We start from the raw sequence: 6,608 nt of genomic DNA on the forward strand, positions 1-6,608 counted from the left end.
TCTTTTTCTTTTTCATATCCCTTCTGTCTGAGATTACACAAAGTGGGGCGGAGGATTAATTGAGTCCGTAAAACAGTAGTGCATTTAGCGCAAAATAATAGAATTTATACCAAAAAGGCTGGGTGTGGTGGCTCACCCCTGAAATCCCAGCACTTTGGGAGGCCAAGGTGGGTGAAGCACTTGAGCCCAAGAGTTCGAGACCAGCCTGGGCAACATGGCAAAACCCCGTCTCTCCAAAAAAATAAATTAATAAAAAATAGCCAGGCATGGTGGTGTGTGCCTGTAGTCTCAGCTACTTGGGAGGCTGAGGTGGGAGATCACCTGGGCTCAGTTAGTCGAAGCTACAGTGAACCTTGGTTGTGCCACTGCACTCCAGCCAGGGTGACAGAGCAAGACCCTGTCTCAAAAAACAAAACAAAATGATATATATAGTTTTGTTTTATATGTATAACTTGTAAATATATATATTTATAAGCATGTGTATGTGTGTGTGTATATATATATATACACCAAAATATGAAGCCTGTACTCAAGAGGTCTGCAGGGACAGTCCTGTGTAATTAGGCAGATTGTCCTTTAGGGGCACTAAAAGTATTAAATGATTTGCCTTGGCTTTCATTTGTGCCAAACTTTCTAGTTACGTAATTGACAACTCAACTCGTTAAGGCTTCTCTGCGTAACTTCTAAAAGAATGCATTTGTCTACCTAAAGAAAGAAACTGAGGCAAAATTAATATAGTTTATTTGGGCCAAGGTTGAGGACTGCAGCCTGGAAACACTTCCTAGTTACATTGGGAAGTGCTCCAGAGAATAAAGGAGAGGCTTACGTTTTTATTTTTTTAATTTTTATTTTATTTATTTATTTATTTATTTTTTGAGACGGAGTTTCGCTGTTGTTGCCCAGTCTGGAGTGCAATGGCACGATCTCCGGCTCACCGCAACCTCCGCCTCCTGGGTTCAAGCAGTTCTGCTGCGTCAGCCTCCCGAGAAGCTGGGATTACAGGCCTGTGCCACCACACCCGGCTAATTTTGTATTTTTAGTAGAGACGGGGTTTCTCCATGTTGGTCAAGGTGGTCTCGAACTCCCAACCTCAGGTGATTCGCCCGCCTCAGCCTCCCAAAGTGCTGGGATTACGAGAGTAAGCCACCGCGCCCAGCTGAGGCTTATGTTTTTAAAGAAAAAATAATGAGTCAGGAGGGGGGTGATTACAAAAGTCGTTTGTGAGGAATTTTCTTTTTTTTTTTTCTTTCTTTATTTTTTGGAGACAGAGTCTTGCTCTGTTTCCCAGACTGGAGCACAGTGGCGCAATCTCGGCTCACTGCTACCTTGTGAAGAATTTTCATTGGTTTACAGAAATAATATTGATTAACGATTGGCAATATACTTTGCTGAATTATAGAGTATGAGTTATGGTGTCCAGTGTATGGCATTGTTAGGTTTATTTATAGCTACCTGGGGTCAGTAAATCTAGAGCCCACATAGCAGGTAGCTTCATGAAGTGATTACCCAGCTCAAGGGGGAGTGAAGCGGACTCTTGTTACATTTCAATGCTCTAGGCCTGATAATTTAAAGCGGGGCTTGCATTTCTCAGATAAAAAGTTTCTTTTCTTTCTCACGTTGCAGATACCATCTGTATGATTTTTTTTTTTTTTTTGAGATGGCGTCTTGCTGTGTCACCCAGCCTGGAGTGCAACGGCACTATCTCAGCTCACTGCAACCTCTGCCCCCTGGGTTCAAGCAATTCTCCTGCCTCAGCCTCCCTAGTATCTGGGATTACAGGCACCCGCCCAGCTAATTTTTGTATTTTTAATAGAGATGGGGTTTCACCATGTTGGCCAGGCTGGTCTCGAACTCCTGACCTCAAGTCATCTGCCCGTCTCAGCCTCCCAACGTGCTGAGATTACAGGCATGAGCCACTGTGCTCAGCCCATCTGTATGATTTTTTAAGTCACTTAATGCTCTCTCATTTAAGGGGTCTTTTATTGCTTTCCAGATGCAACCTTTCTTCATTAAAAAAAAATAGCCTGGGCAACATGGTGAAACTCCATCTCTACAAAAACATACAAAAATTAGCCCAGCATGGTGGCGGGCGCCTGTAGTTCCAGCTACTCAGGAGGCTGAGGTGGGAGAATCGCTTGAGCCCAGGAGGCAGAGGTCACAGTGAGCCAAGATCACGCCACTGCACTCCTGCATAGGTGAAAGAGTGAGACCCCACTTCAAAAACAAATAAATAAAAATTAAAATAAAAAATATATTGCTAAATCCTTCATTGGACACGGACGCAATAGACTTCTTGCAGGCTTTCTTTTTGCCAACGTGGGCTGCCAATTATATGAATATAGGTCTAAGGATGCTGGAGAAGGAATTTTCAGCATTATATCATTCAAGCAAATGTTCAATGTCCAACCAAATAGCTAATTCTATATGGGACAAAAATAGATGGTAATGTGATATTTGTAGTTCGGCTTGTGCTTGCTTTTTTTTTTTTAACTTAACAAAGAACTGATTTCATTTTTATATCCTGCTCTATTCTCTACAGTGACTTAAAAACACAATATAGAAACTTTAAAAATAGAATTTGTTATTCCCAGTGGCCCAAAAGGGATATTTAAAAAAGCCTAAAAGCAAAATATAATGTAATTCATTGTAGTGCTGCTTTTAGTGTAACTTGGGGCTTTTAAAAAAAGATACATACTGTTTTTTTTTCTGATTATAAAAGATGTCTATTGTGAAAAACTGTTTTAATTCATGAAATAAAAATCATCAGTAATCCCCAAACCAAAGATAATCCCTATTGACATTTTGGGATATTTCCTTTCATCTTTTTTTCCAGGGACAGGGCCAGTTACAAGGGCGTACAATCTGTGCAGTCACGCAGGGCTCCTATTCAGAAGGGTCCCACACTTGATTTGAGGTTCTGTTGTTGCTGTCTTAAAATTCTTAATAATTTTGAACTGCATTTTCATTTTGCACTGGGCCCTGCAAATTACACAGCCAGTTCTGTCTACAGATGATGCACACACACATACTAATTATATATATAATAATATATGTAAGATATATATTATATATAATATGTACATTATATGTATAATCTATGTCATTAAAATTCTTTGTAAATGTTATTTTTTTTTTTGTTCAGTCTCCATAGAGACTCTCAAAAATTGCGAATGCCAACTATATTTCAAGTCATTGTGGCAGGGTATTGGGAAAAGTTTTCAATTAGCAATAATCGCACCTCGGATAAACCTCATTGGCTACGATACTGCCACTGCACAAAGCTGTAAATGTTATTTTTAATACATACTATTTCATCATATGGAAACATAATCATTTATTTAACTATGTCCCTATTTTGTTTTAAATTTTAAATTTTTTAAATTTTGTTTTAAATTTTGTACTGTTATAATGATAAGAAACATCTTTTTACGTTAATTAAAAATATATTTCTGACTGTTTCCTTAAAATAACATCCCAGACATAAAACTGAAGGGATAAAGGGATACAAACATTGTTGGACCTTTGTATTTAAATTGCCAGATAGCATTCCAGAAATATTAATATTATCAGCAGAATGTAAGAAATTCTCTTTTCATACTCTTGATGGCAAAGAATGTTATAATTTTAAAATATCTGATAATTGAGTAAGCCAAAATATTATCCAGTTACTTTAATTTCCATTTATTTGACTACCAGTAAAGAAGGTTTTAAAATATGCATTTTATTAGTCATTTTTATTTCTTCTTGAAATTGACCTTAGACTCTAAACTCCTCAACATGATTTTGAAGGCACTTGGTGTCCTACCACTCTGGGTTTATCTTCTACCACTCTTCTCCTTCCCATTCCCCACCCTATTCTAAACTCTAGCCATACTTAATTTTATTTAATATCTATAATTTGTCATGCTTTCTCTTGCTTCTGGCACTGTAAACATTCTACATACTATTTCTGGATGTCTTTTTCAATATCTCTTTTCTGGTTAATTTCTATTTGTCCTTCAGGTCTCAGCTTAAACATCCCTTCCCCAGAAAGCCTCCCCCATCCCCAGATCAGGTTGAGTGCCCTGCTATTATTATTGTTATTATTATTTCTTCTTCTTTCTTCTTCTTCTTCTTCTTCTTCTTCTTCTTCTTCTTCTTCTTCTTCTTCTTCTTCTTCTTCTTCTTCTTCTTCTTCTTCTTCTTCTTCTTCTTCTTCTTTCTTCTTTCTTCTTCTTTTCTTCTCCTTCTCCTTCTCCTCCTTCTCCTTCTCCTTCTCCTTCCTTCTTCTTCCTCTTCCTCTTCTTCTTCTTCTTCCTCTTCTTCCTCTCCTCCTCCTCCTCCTCCTTCTTCTTCTTCTTCTTCTTCTTCTTCTTCTTCTTCTTCTTCTTCTCTTCTTCTTCTTCTTCTTCTTCTTCTTCTTCTTCTTCTTCTTCTTCTTCTTCTTCTTCTTCTTCTTCTTCTTCTTCTTCTTCTTCCTCTTTCTTCTTCTCCTTCTTCTCCTTCTTCTTCTTTCTTCTTCTCCTTCTTCTCCTTCTTCTTCTTCTTCCCTTTCTTCTTCTTTTTCCTCCTCTTCCTTCTTCTTTCTCCTTCTTCTTGTTCTTCTTCTTCTTTCTTCTTCCCTTCTCCTTCTTCTAGTACATATTTAATTTTCAAATGATTTTAGATTTAAAGAAGAGCTACAAAGATGGTACACAGGGTTCCCATGTACCCTTCATCCAGCTTCCCCAGTGTTAACATGTTACATAACCGTGGTACCATGATCAAAACTAAGTTATGAACACAGTTATGATACTATTAACTACAGACTTTATTCAGATTTCACTAATTTTTTTCACTAATGTCCCTTTTCTGTTCTAGGATCTAATCCTGGATAGCATATTGCATTTAGTTATCCTGTCTCCTCAGTCTCCTGTACTTCATATCTTATGGTGCTTAATGTATTTTATTATAATTTCCTCCCATTCTAGAATATAAGCTCTGTGAGAGTGTGGGCTGTTTTTTAAATTTTTCATTTATTTTTATTTTTAACCATTGCAACCTCCGTTCTTACAGTTGTACAGTGTCCATAGTAAGCAGGCGGTTTATATGACTGAATAGAAAGCAGGATTTTTCCTTAAAGAGTTTCTCAGAAAAGAGGGCAACACCTTCCATTTAAGTTCTTACGAAATATCCTATATTATGTCACGTTCTTTCAATTTTTTTATTTAGAGCAATAAAGTAGTGTTCAAGGAACACACATTAGCCTGAAATGACCTCATAGAATGCATGGATGCTTGTAGACAGCATCTATTGGAATCAGTAAAAAATGGAGACAAAGACATTTAAAAACCTTTAGTAATCTGTGTTTTGGGGGCTGTGACCTCGCAGAGGAAAGGGCTGGATGTCCTTGTAAACAGGTTTGTTTGTTTGTTTGATTGGTTGGTTGGGTTTTTTTGAGACGGAGTTTCGCTCTTGTTACCCAGGCTGGAGTTCAATGGTGCGATGTCGGCTCACTACAACCTCCACCTCCCAGGTTCAAGCGATTCTCCTGCCTCAGCCTCCCAAGTAGCTGGGATTATAGGCATGTGCTGCCATGCCCAGTTAATTTTGTATTTTTAGTAGAGACGGTTTTCACTATGTTGATCAGGCTGGTCTTGAACTCCTGACCTCAGGTGATCTGCCCATCTCGGCCTCCCAAAGTGCTGGGATTACCAGCGTGAGCCACCATGCCCAGCCGTAAACAAGTTTTAAAAGTAGATGGGGAGCCAGGCATGGTGGCTCATGCCTATAATCCCAGCATTTTGGGAGGCCAAGGCTGGCGGATCACTTGAGGCCAGGAGTTTGAGACCAGCCTGTTGAACATGGCAAAACCTCATCTCTACTAAAAATACAAAAATTAGCTGGGCCTGTAGTCCCAGCTACTCAGGAGGCTGAGGCACGAGAACCACTTGAACCCGGGAAGCCGAGGTTGTAGTGAGCCAAGATCGCACCATTGAACTCCAGCCTGGGCAACAAGAGCGAAACTCCATCTCAAAAAAACCCAACCAACCAACCAATCAAACAAACAAACAAATCTGTTTACAAGGACATCCAGCCCTTTCCTCTGCGAGGTCACAGCCCTCAAAACACAGATTACTAAAGGTTTTTAAATGTCTTTGTCTCCATTTTTTACTGATTCCAATAGATGCTCTCTACAAGCATCCATGCATTCTATGAGGTCATTTCAGGCTAATGTGTGTTCCTTGAATCGTGCCACTGCACTCCAGCCTGGGAGCCTCAAAAACAAACAAAACAACAACAACAAACACAAAGTAAATGGGGGAATGGTGGGAAAGAGATGGACGCTGAAGAACAATGCTGATTACAAAGTTCACTTCAAAAGCAATTCTGCTAAGTAAGTGGCTTACTTCCCTGGTCAAAGCAACTGTTATCTCTTGCCTGAAACTGCTGCAACAGCCTCCTAAATGGTGTCTCTGAACCCCTCCTATCCATCTACAAACTTCTCTCCATGAACATCCAGAGTGATCTTTTCTTTTTTTTTTGAGACAGAGTCTCGCTCTGTCGCCCAGGCTGGAGTGCAGTGCCGCAATCTCGGCTCACTGCAAACTCCGCCTCCCAGGTTCAAGCCATTCTCCGGCCTCAGCCTC

General features: G+C 39.5%; 1 non-coding gene across 1 annotated transcript; it reads right to left on the reverse strand.

Annotated features, from left to right (window-relative positions):
• Positions 1–3,142: 3,142 nt before the first annotated feature.
• LOC116476097 (U4 spliceosomal RNA) lies at positions 3,143–3,283 on the reverse strand. Its single transcript, XR_004250151.1, has one exon. It is a non-coding gene; the product is annotated as a U4 spliceosomal RNA (small nuclear RNA).
• Between the last annotated feature and the right edge of the window lie 3,325 nt (positions 3,284–6,608).

Source organism: Hylobates moloch, unplaced genomic scaffold, assembly GCF_009828535.3.
Source record: "Hylobates moloch isolate HMO894 unplaced genomic scaffold, HMol_V3 SCAFFOLD_10, whole genome shotgun sequence".
NCBI lineage: Eukaryota > Metazoa > Chordata > Mammalia > Primates > Hylobatidae > Hylobates > Hylobates moloch.